Source organism: Papaver somniferum, chromosome 10, assembly GCF_003573695.1.
Source record: "Papaver somniferum cultivar HN1 chromosome 10, ASM357369v1, whole genome shotgun sequence".
Lineage (NCBI taxonomy): Eukaryota > Viridiplantae > Streptophyta > Magnoliopsida > Ranunculales > Papaveraceae > Papaver > Papaver somniferum.
This window is the reverse complement of record NC_039367.1, coordinates 35,855,101-35,868,131: the sequence shown is the minus strand read 5'-3', so window position 1 is coordinate 35,868,131 and position 13,031 is coordinate 35,855,101.

The window sequence follows — 13,031 nt, the reverse complement described above, 5'->3', positions numbered from 1 at the left end:
TTGTAGTTATTTTCGAATAATGAAATATGTTTTTAAGTCTATCAAAATGTCATTATCTATCACCAGTAGTGAAGTATTTACATACTGAAATTACATGTCAGTATTGTAGTGTTAGTATCTACCACTACATACTGATATGTAGTGGTTGTAGTGTAACCATACTAGATGTTTGTAACAAGAAAACAATTAAATATGTACTGGTTTGTGGTTTAACCATCTTCCACTAAGATTATTTAGAACATCTTTTGGTTTTCCAGCTGATTCACCATCTTCACGGGGGTCGAGGGGGCAGCGCCCCCTCGTATCAACAACACAAAATCATGTTTAAGTAACACAATTGAAATATCACTACATTAAAGTTAAACCCAAATTCAAATTAAAAATCACTACATATTAGATATATGTTTTTGAACATTCTTGAACTCATGAAATGAAATGAAACCAAGAATAAAAAGAAAAGAAAATAGGTAAATAGTGATATGTACTGTCAGATTACTTTTAGCAAGTAAGACTATTTTTTGTCATCTGCCAACTGATTTCCGGTGGAGATGCTTTCAGCAATTTGCATGCTAACGGGACCCTTTTGTTACGAATCTTCGCTTGCACTTCTTCATCATCTCCCAAAGGCACTCCCACATATTTTCTTTTTGACATCATCTTCATAAAATGCATCACAAACAGTAGACAGTCTGGCGATCCCCCTTGTTGAGGTGCTTCACATTCATTCACTATTACATTCTTCATTGTTACTTTGTCTTCTCCATCAAGTACACGTTGATAGGTACGTACATGTAATCTGCCATTTTGCAGGCGTGTGGATAACAAATACCTCCCCATTCAGCCTTAGAAGAATTGTAGTGGTTGAACACCATTTTTTCGCAGTCATACTCAAGTAGCGTCCAATGAAGATTGTGGTGGCACATTGGTACAAGAATCTTCTTGATACTTTCATCCATCGCCAATATTGGTTTGTAAACAGAATCATGTGCTGCTCCTTTGAGGTTATCCGGGAACTCGACATTGTACTGAAAACATGGATGTACTTGAAATAGTTTATATCTAATTTTGTTTTATGCAATATTGATATGTAGTGTACCTACCCCTACATACTTTTTTAATTTTTGAATATGTGCTGTAAATATGCAGTGTAAGATAACAACTTACCCAAGCGGACGGATCCAGATGCAACACAGGCAAGTATTTCCTGTATACTTCGTGCATCGGTTGCTCATTCTGAAATTTGGTGTTAAGCTTGTATTGTGCGTAGTTGAGAAGATCTTGTTCTAATAAATCGTTCTGCACCAAGTCATCAACTGTAGTTCCACTTACACAAAGACCACCTTCTCCCACTCTCCAAGCAATTGAGCTAGAAAATAAACGACGTAAAGGTTAGTATTCTTTGTGTAACAGTACATACTGATATGTCTTTCTCAGTATTTTTTATACAAATATGTATGTATATCAAAAGTACATACACAAACTAATAGTACATATCAATATAAAAGTGTCAATTGAGAACTCACCTAAGATTTTTTGCATTATTGATGTATGTGGAAAGAGTACTCTTTTGTTCATCGTTCATGTCATTATAGAATGGTGATTTAGTCAGTTTCCGGAAATACTTGCGCAATTTAAGCTTTCTCTTTTTGTTTAGTGGTAGTGCTTCTGCAGCTGCAGCTTTCGGTCCTTTATATGATGGTGAGAACTTACTTCCACTCTCATATATATCATCTACCTTCTTTGCAGGATGGGAACGAGTAACAGGTCTGGTGGGTGTTGTTACCTGCTGCTTTTCGGGCTTTGTAGCACGCTTTTTGTTCACTTTTACCATTTTTTGTTTCTGGCTTGTGCTAAACTGTTCCTGCATTTTTAATCAACATAAAAAAATATGTAAATATCTATATTGCATAAAACATAGTTACATCACCTAATCATTTTTGAAAGCATGTAGTGGTATATGATTGTATGGTATAGTGATTTCTAGTGCTACCATACTGATATACATATCAGTATGTAGTGATTTGTAGTGTAATATTAACTACACAAAATGAGATTTTTAGTACATATCATTCACCTGTGATGGAACCTCCAAAACATCTTGCGAGGGGACATCCAGAACATCTTGTGATGAAACATCCAGAACATCTTGTGATGAAACATCCAAAGGATCTTGTGATGCAACCTCCAAATGACTTTTTGAACTGGTTGTAGGTATGTATTCTTGTTGCTTACCTGTAACTTCACCTGCATCTTTCGGTTCAATGGGTTCTTGTTGCTCAGTTGTTTCTTGTGGAATTTGTAAAGGCCGCAAATCTCTTCCAAACAGATTATCAAATTGTTCTCGTAAGTTAATACCAAAAAGACCATCGTTGTTATCTGGAAGGAGGTCTGCAAACTCTTCGACATAAACACCAATGCCAGAGTTTGCCATTTCTATAAAGTCTGGCATAGACAGCTTTTCAATGTGTTCCAAACTCGACATCATAGTAAACAAAGGTACATCCAGCAAATGAAACTCTTCCGCCGCCAATCCGGCGTTATACTCTGGAAATTTCTGCGAATTAACTACAACTGAAGACTTCGTTTCTAGCATAGTTGTAAGCAACTCCTTTGCTGCTTCCTGCCTAACTTCAAGTTGATCAACCTGCAAAAATCAATTGAAACTGTCAACAAAAACCTACTTAGCTTGAGTTTTTGCTATGTCTACCACCACAAGAATGTACTGTTACATATAAATATGTTCCACTACAAGAATGTACTGTTACATATCAATATGTAATGGTAGATACCACTACATATTGATAAGTAACAGATAGATATTGATATGTAACAGATAGATAGTGGTATACAAGAATGTACTGTTACATATCAATATGTAATGGTAGATACCACTACATATTGATATGTCACAGATAGATATTAATATGCTACTTACCTGTGTGTTTTCTTTTCCTTTTTTCTCTTGTATCTCTTTGACTTTTTCCTCCAAATTATATTTAGCCCAATTTTTAACCTCAGAACGCGGAACTTCAACATCATGGAACTTCAATACTGAAGTTGTTGACAATTCAACCTCAGAGGTGGCATTAACATGAGTTTGATCTTTCGGTGTTGACAAACCAACTTCAGGAATGTTGACATTAGCATCTGTTTGATCTTCCAGAGAACCTTGCATTTCGTTCTCAACTATTTGGTCCACATTCAACTCTTCATTGGGGTTTCTTGGAGTAGGTGTACATCCCAAGCTAACATAATCTTCCTGGCTGGCTTCTCTCTGCAAAGGGAAAGCTTTCCGGTAAATATCATGCAACATGAACTCAAGCTTTGAAGCGTCAACCGGTTCGCCCTCTTGCTGCATTGTGTTGAATTCACTCCATTTGGAAGATATTGTATTCCTCAAATCATCGTATTTAATCTTCCAATCTTCTCCCCCCAATACTGAGTCCTCTTCTTCTTTCTCTTCTTCCTTCTCTTCTTCCTCTTCTTCTTTCTCTTCTTCCGATTCGGAATTCTCATCTAAAAAAAAAGCATCATCATTTGCTTCCTGTTGAATCCTTCTTGAAATACGATTAAGGATTTGTCTTTCTTCGTGTGTTATCTCATCTTTGAAATCAACATGGAACTGGTACAAATCAAATAAATGTAAAGAAGCAACTACATATTAGATATTACCAACAAAAAAAACATGTCGTAGTTCTTTCTCTATTAGATACACAGGGAGAACTACATATTGATATGCTAATAACTACATATCAATATGTATCACCACAAATTGATATGCTAATAACTAATACATATTAATATGCTAATATGTAGTAGCATATTGATATGCTAATAACTACTACATATTGATATGCTAATTATTACATATCAATATGTCGAACTACGTGTACTTATCAATATATATTTTTATTATGACAAAATATGTATGGCAAGTTTACCTGATACTCAGAAAGATCAATATCCTTTAGGAACTCAGCACATATCTTTGTATGATTCCACCTAGCCACTCTTGGCACATACATTCCTGCAGGTTCTGTCACTATATCCTCGGGCGCCACCAAATGGGTATGCTCCGCAATGCAAAATATTGATATGCAGTATTAGATATACTATCCATATGTAGAAAACACATAAAACAAAAACATTTTGAAGTAGAATAAACAAATAAATAGATTCTTACCAACAAATAAATAGCACAACCATTTGTGCGTTCTACGGATTCCACGTTTTCATTCAGCTCTTTCTCTAAATGAGAATGGATGAGGTCAGGCCATGAAATATTCTTAGCCTTCTCAAGATCAAGAACGAAACCAATATATTTTTCAGTCAAAGCGTTTGCATCACTTGTAGCGAAAAATAATGAAGTGCACATATACAAGCAGATAAGCCTAACAAGATCTTCGGCATCTTCCTCGTCTTCCTCGTCTTCTTCAGAATCTTCATTTGATTGATCACCCACGCTTTGCAGAGACTCTTCATCAGACTTCTTCTTTTTCAGATTAATTGGTGTTCGTTTAAGGATATTCAAGATTGCCTTCACAATCATTGGCCTAGTCACTTTATCACCAGCTTTCATATCAGTAGGAAAAGTCCTTTTGAAAAATTCCGTTTCACGCCATCCACTTTTTTTATTGACCTGTGTAATCCTATAATCAAGATATTCCCTATTTGGAAGTCTCGGCATCCCATAAATAAGTGCCATTTCTTCTGGTGTGGATACTAGCTTATTCGGTTGGCCATGCCTTTTAAAGACAAATCTAAGATTGTTTGGATCTTGACCCCTAACGTAACAGCGTAACATTTTCGTCATTGCATCTTCAATCTTCAACCAATGTTCCAACTCAAATCTTGTGTACCAGAACATTAGGAACAGGTTACCGAATGATGCTTCAGAAATCATCTTCAGCTGCAACTCACTCAACTCAAGGTTTTCAGTGGCTTCGCAATAGCCTTCTTAGTGGTCCTAATAGTCTTCGCAAGCCCCCACAAGCCCCTGAAACCGCCACGGTATAAACTTCGTGGTTTTCCAGCTCCTTTCTTACGCTTATTAGCACCTACACAATAACAAGAACCAAAAACTAATACACATATCAATATGGTATATCAAATATGTAGTTACATCATCAATATGTAGTTGTAATATCTACCAAGTCTTCAGAAAACACTTAATACCAAAAACAAGCACAACAATGCATCATTACATACTCATAAACATATGTTATTAAGGATACATATTATTCATACACTTTGTTCTTATATGTAGTTGTACTACATACCTTCTACATTTGCTTTCCCCCCTTTTGTTTTTGGTGAATGAGTAGCAGCTCTCAAGGCAACTGCTTTCTTCCCCTACACCATATCAAATATGTAGTTAATGTATCTACCATGAACATGAAACAACTACATATCAAATACCACAACATACTGGTAATTTTATAACTACATACTGATAACTACATATGAACCACAATTTACGGGGGTCGAGGGGGCAGCGCCCCCTCGTTATTAAGAATTATCTTCAGTTTTAACATTACAAACCTTCTTTCAGGAGCGCTTTTGCTTTCCCCCTTTTTTCTTTTCCCTTTCCTTTTGGAGAAGGAGTAGCAGCTCTCAGGACAAGTGCTTTGTCCCCCTTTGATGTTGGTGAAGGAGTAGCAGCCGTTGTCGCTGTTTTTCCTTTTGCTTTAATAGTTGCCGCTGCTGTTTTTCTTTTGCTTTTTGCTTCAGGAGCAGCAGCTGCTTTCTTTCCTTTGGTTTTTGCTGTTTTTGTAAACCAAAAGTTTTGTACACATTACATATTACAGGAAGATAATAATATGTAGCACACATATCAATTTTGAGATGTTATCATTACATATCAATAACTACAAATTGAAGACAACATATTAATATGTAGTACAGATATAAAACATATGAATCACACACTGCATGTCAATATGTTGTGTCAAATTACATACACAACAGATGAAAAACATGTAAAACATATGACTCACAGAGATGTTGTGTTTCTATTGAACAAAAAACATATGAATCACACATTGCATGTCAATATGTTGTCTCAAGTTACATATACAACATATGAAAACATGTATGCCAGACACTACATACAAATATTTAGTGATTCCATTGAAAACATGTAAAACAAACACTACATACAGAGATGTAGTGATTCTATTGAGCATATGTAGTATATTAGTTGAACATCACTACATATCTACAGTTTTTCATCAGCATTACATATTGATATGTATTGCATGTCAATATGAAATTCAACAACAGTTTTCTAAGTATTGCATGTCAATATGAAGTACAAAATTAGGCTTTACTTTCTTCTGATTTTTGCTTACCTTCTACCTGAGGAACATTTGTTCGTGACGGAGTACCAACTTTACTCATACTCCTTGTTGTCGGAGATTTAGCCGCAGGGGAGGATTGTGTTGGTGAATCATCAACATTTTTTCTTCTTCTTTTCACCTGGGTTTCTTCTACAATTTCTTCTGTAATTGTCCGCTTGATAGTTCTAACCATTTTTTCTCTTTAATTGAATGAATAAAAATTAGGTCAGGAACTGATGATTTATGTAATTGATTAGGTCAGGAACTGATGATTTATGTAATTGATTAGGTCAGGAACTGATGATTTTTCTGTAATTAATGATTTCCGAAATCGTTTTTCAGATGAAGGAGTTGCAGTCGGTTTTTTCTTCAAGGAAGAAGAAGAAGAAGAAGTGGGAGGAGACAGTTTTAACCCACGCATGAATGTTGAGGGCAGGCTAGTAATTTTCTAGGATTTTAAACCTTTTTGGACTAGCGGATAATTGTTCTATCCCGCTGGACTAGACACTAATCCCGGGTCGGATCTTTGGACTAAACAGGAAATTTCTCGAAGCTTGCACCCCTACGCAGCTAGCTCCAAAGCCCTTTTAAAGCCCAATTAAACATACAGTTGCTATATACAAGCTTAATTTTTACTATTTTGCACCCCCTAAAAAACTTTTGTGCCCCAAGGAAGATTTTTGCACCCCTACTTACGAATTCTAGCTCCGCCTCTGATAGAAGGCCTCCCTTTGGTCGGCCGATCATCTTCTTCTTAGAACTGCTTGGTGCTGAAACCGATCCGCTTCCTCTCGTACTCAGATGAATGTTTTTGATTAACCCGGTAGAGCTCGAAAGAGAGACAAGAAGAGCGGTAGAAAATGAGAGAAAGAAGAGAAGAGAAAAATAGAATAACGAGAGAAAGAAGAGAAGAGAAAAGTAGAATACTAGAAGAAGAAGAAAAAGACCCGAATATAATTTTATAAATTCTGGGTTTGAGAAAAGAAAAATAGAATACTAGAAGAAGAAGAAAAAGATCGAACATAATTTTATAAATTCTGGGTTTGTGAGAAATTTTCTTACAGAAAATGGGTGCGTGCCTGAGTTTTTCTGGGCGTGGGTTTCACAGTGGAAAAAATCTGAAATCCGAAAAACGGGTTTGTATGTAGTTTTCACCTTTTTTTTTTCCTTATTTTGCACGGCTAACAAAAGTTTTCCCAGACCTATTGAAATCTTGGCTCCGCCCTTGGAAGACCAGAGTATAGAAGTTTTTCTGACTTTTGCCCAACGAGCGAGAGAGTGGGCAACTTCGTTACAATTTCTAAGCATCAAAGAAAAATTCCATGCCATAAAAAGAAGGCTTAAAATCTGAAGTCGAGTTGAAGTTGCAGCTGGAAAGTAGACTGACGAGTGATGTGGATGGAGGTCAGGAACGCCGCATTCGGGATGCCACATGGACGACTGAATCCAAGGAATATCGAAAGCCTGGAATTAAGCAAGTGTATATAAATAAAAGTGTTTCTCTTGTGATCACTTATCATTTTGTTTAGCAAAACAAATACAGTAAACAGCTTTCACATCTACGGATTATCTAACAATTTCGCTATGAAGCTCAACTGTAAGACATTCAATTATTTTAACAGGATGGTAGTCTACAGAACGGTTTTGTAAGGTTCACCAACAAAAGCCAAAAAAACATATTCAGATGATAAAAGAAAATCTACAAAATGCATCGCCACATCAATCACTACTACTATGACGATTCAACGGTCATATTACATGTGACAGAAAATTCTCTTTTCGCTCCTCCTATCCAGAATTCTGCCTCCTTGACTCGACAATAAGCATGACAAATTTGGAGTACAATGTGTGTGCGTACCTCTCCATCAAGCAGTATCAGTTTCAGATAATGGTGCTGCAATGCCAAATAAAATCAACTTTGAGAAAATCTATTTCTATGTAATAACCAACAAAAAGAAAAAAAGAATGGCCAAAAGAAAAAACGAAAAAAACTAACAATAACACTCATTAGTGGCCAGAAAGAAAAACAAATGACACTCCAAGGATCAGTGCAGCCTGTACAAACCTAACAATCGCAGACAAAAAAAACTCATTGCTGATCTATATCCATATATTAAACATGAAAACTATCCGTGCACTTGGATCCAATGGCTAGAAAAATCGACAAATGTGCCTAAGGTCAGTAGATCGTTAAACTCTAGAGGTATCATTATGGGGTCTAATGGTAACACATTCTGCGAGCTAGTGTCAGCAATTTCTGTTACTTTTCCTAATTGATGAAAACTTTTCTGTTGTTTCCCATCCTAAGATTGATTGAACTCTATCTAAAATTTAGGTAATCTGTGAAGTGTTTTCTCATGCTAACATATCATGAAGAAATCTAAAGCCCAAGCTCTATTGCTTGTAGTGGATAACTGACAAAATGCGTCGGGCACAGATAGAGCAGTTCAAACAAAGAACGAGCTTGACACTAGGCACACTCTCAGATTAAGAGTAGCATTGGGGGCTCACTCTAACACTGAGTCCCCTTGATATGATTACAACAAAAAGAAAAACCATCATTGCCATCATCATTAAAACTCATATCGCTAATAAATATGGACAGAATTAAGGCGCATTGAAGCAACAATTAGTTGCTCCTACCCCAAATAGGTAATGCGCACAGAGTTTACTCAGTCTCTGATTTTCTCTACAAGAGGTGAAAGCCACTTTAGAGTCGCTACAAAGCACCAGCTCATTGTTATTCGGCCTACTAGAAAACCTAACGCCTGCTTCTGTCCCCTGCAACTCAAGAACCACGACCGAGATCAGATGGGTCTTGAGTCAACAAAAATAACACCTAACGGATCCTCTGTCTGTCTATACTATGTATTAACCATTAACCAACAAACAAAAAATGCCCAGATGAAAAAAGGAAAAAAAAAACAATGACACTCAATGAGCAGGTCACAGAAGAAAAAACATGCGCTCGAACCTTACAATTGTAGAAAAGAACTTCATTGATGATCTATATATCTTATCAAATCCAGAACAGTAAACTTTCAAACAATAATGGAAATTTTATTTACCAGTATCATGTTATATATGTGGGTGAAATCATCCTAACCAAAAAATGATGCCTAAACCATCACTATAGCAGCATAATCTCTGTCATACAAATGTTAGCAGAGCTAGAGGTTTCTTACTTGAATTGTGGAAAAAAGAATCTATCACTGAACAGCTGAAATCTCAATGGTTATAATCAAAAGCATGTACAACCAATGACGCATTGAGATTAGGTTTGTTGTACATCCACTCTTGTTAAATTGTATACAGTATTCATGGTGGAAGCTTCTTTCTCTTTCCAAACAGCATCACCCCCTTCGCATACATCGACAAGGTTCTTCTCACTAGTGTTCACTATTCTTATGAAATTAACAGACTGAAGAGGCAAAGACAAAATTTTCTCTTGTTTCCTATCAAAAGCACTGTTTTTTCCATGAAATGTCTAGGTTTAGAAAAATAGAAATGCTATAACCCTCATTAGTGGGTCACGTTAGACAGAAGCTAATGTGCACCTTGGCATGTTCTTCTAAGTCATACAATCTGGCACTAAACATGTTTATAAGCTTCACCATTAGGTGGTCAATATATGTAGAAGGAGGGCCTCACATTTAGAGCAATGTAATTATTAAACGACACGCAAGATTGAAATGGAAAAAAGGCTCAGAGTGATGGCAAAACCTCCATTGAACAAGTTTTAAGTTATTTCACTATGCCTCAATCCACTATACAACTTCACAATCAAATCCAGAGACAGTACTGTTGGAACAAAGGACACTCAAAAGGTAAATACTATACAGCTCGGAATTCTCTTTACGTTCCATCCTTTTAACATTGCCATGTTATCCAAGATAGCCTGGACATTGCTGACAGAACCCAATGATATGGGTAATGGTTATGAGAGCAATATGGTTCTATAACAAAGACCATATAACTAGAAGCAAAGTTAAAATATTTTTACCCGGTAATTTTACGGTTTTGTTTCGTTTTCACCTACAATTATGAATGGTGAACCAGACATGATAAGGGTATCACAGCATTGTCTAATAGGGCATACTCGAGAATTCATAAACAACTAGGCATGTTTCTAATCCAGATTATAACCAAATGCAAAATCTGTTATAGTATAATCCAGTCCATGATGAATGTCTGAAAATCTCTATGATTAGTGGCGGGATCATAATGTCCCGTCGAATCAGAAAATAAACATATCCGTCTCTAAAACAAAAGTCGGGATAATTGGTTTTACAAAGAAAAGGTAAAAAAGCAATCGCCAGTTCAACATAACTGTATGCGCTTCACCATTAGGTGGTCAGTACATGTAAAAAAAATTATATATAACTAAACATGTATTTAAGAACATTCTTAAAAGGCGGGCCATGCATTAGGACAAAACCAGATTCAGATAGGCAAAAGGGTAGGAGAGATACGCACTCAAGAGATGACAATGCCAACCATTCAACAGTGTTGGAAACACACTGGCTATCCCACCTAAAGATACCAATACCGGCAGGATGATGAGTATGCTTCTAGTGACAGGGTGCGCCTTTCAATATCCTCTGTTACACCTAAGTTTTTAATTTTTTTTTTACTTTTAAACGCATCTTTACATGTTGATGATATCTAAGGTGCCCTATCAGGTGATCTTTTGTTTCCGGAGATTGAGTTATTTCAGTCAATTGTAAGTGGGATATTCCGGACAAGTAAAATATTACTCGAAATCAAATCATATGAAGAAAGCGCCAAATGAAAAGATATGTAAGATAAATAACCTAATAACTCATTTCTATTTGACTTACTTTTCATTATCAACTAAAGTGGTGTTATAGTTGCAAACACAAACATATAACAACTGAGATAATAAGAAAATGCATTGAAAATTTTACCTTAACCGTTGTCTCTCGAGATTCTTCACGATCCCCTCTCTAATTTGTTTCTCCATATACTTACCAGAGTTAAGGGAGACTATGCTCTCAACATAACTCTCTGGATTATCATCCATAATAATATCACGGACCATCATTGACCTAACTCTTTCAGTTGGTGGATCATATAAAAGTAACTCCGAGCAAAAAAAAAAAATCTACTAAAATCTCTACATTGTCAAAACACCATAGTCGCTTCCAATATGGATCTGAGAACCAGCGCCATGGAGGTCGTTCGATTGTGATTATGTCACATTTTCTGATCCAAGATTCCCTTACTCCATACTGCTGCATCACCCACCCACCACTTCTAACTAAACCCCGAACAAAAGCTACACAAATATAATGTTGTCTCCCCACACTCCCAAATTTGCATATATTTCCCCATGATAATATGAAGGCGGCATAACATTTTCAGGTAATGGAATATCAACCACTGTCTCATTGCAAATATCAAAACATACTATAACATGGGAGGAGGTTTCTTGGGTGGCGATTCTTCCCAACCAATCAAGACGTTCATTGAAACACACACCACGAGTTCCTTCACCCGTACGGGATTTGTAACCGACGGCGCACTGGATACTAGTCCATGAATCTGATCTCAGTGTATAAATATAAATTCTGAAGCAACCATAACCCGATACAATTACTAGTTTATAATCATCAATATTACTGTCATAACCAAATCCGTAGGCAACATCGTAACTCCTTTCAGGCCTCCTAATTTCCTTATATTCTCTTGTTAATGGGTTCAAAATACTGTAATAATGATAAGTGTAGACAACTTTTCGGGTTTTAACTAGTGAAAAATACTAGAACCCCCAACTATATGGGTTCAAACATATAGAAGCCCCACTAAATGGATCATCCACTGTCAACTACATACTTTAAGAAAATGATATTACTAGGCCCAAAAAATCAAATTTTCTTCAGATCTGACCCATAATTAATTATTACGAATTTTAATAATATCAAGGCTACCCTTTAATATTTATACAAGAGGAATAACAGAAGATACTTTCATTTTCTATTTCATTTTCTTTCTCCGTCTAAAACCAGAGTTGCTCTCATAGATTCATTTTCTAGGGTTTTATCTATTCGGTTGTACAAGATCTAATCTTCTGATTTGATTTCACATCAACAATTTGCAAGCAAATCGATCTGCGATTTAGAAAGAATCAATTATGTATAGAGATTTTTGTTCTACTCTATCTTCTGCTAAAAGAATTTAGTGGTTTTCGATCTATGTCATCTATGGATGCCGATGTACGACGAAGAGGAAAAAATGACATCAATCTCTACTTATGTATCTGTATCTACTGATGATGTTTGTAGATCATCATTTGTTTGTGAATAAGTCGAAATCGAGATGCAGAAACAATGGAATTCGTCATCAACTATTAGATCTGAAGATTCAACAACAAAAAGTGAGAAAGATAAGTTTCTCCCGTCATCAACTGTTTAATTCAATTAAAATTCTTAGTTATGTGATCCGAAAATAAAATTGACTCTAATTTGTTGTTTCGAAGCTACTTCAGGTAAGGTTTTCTATTTAATTCAATAGGTTTTCCTGATTTAGTAGTTCTACTTTCTTAGTTTGATAAGGTTCTGATTTTTGTTTCGTTGACTTTATTCAGATCGGAGAAGAACATTATTTTTATTGAATCAACAGGTTTTGAATCTAGGTATGTTTATGTTTGTTGTTTGTTTCTGCCGATTTGTT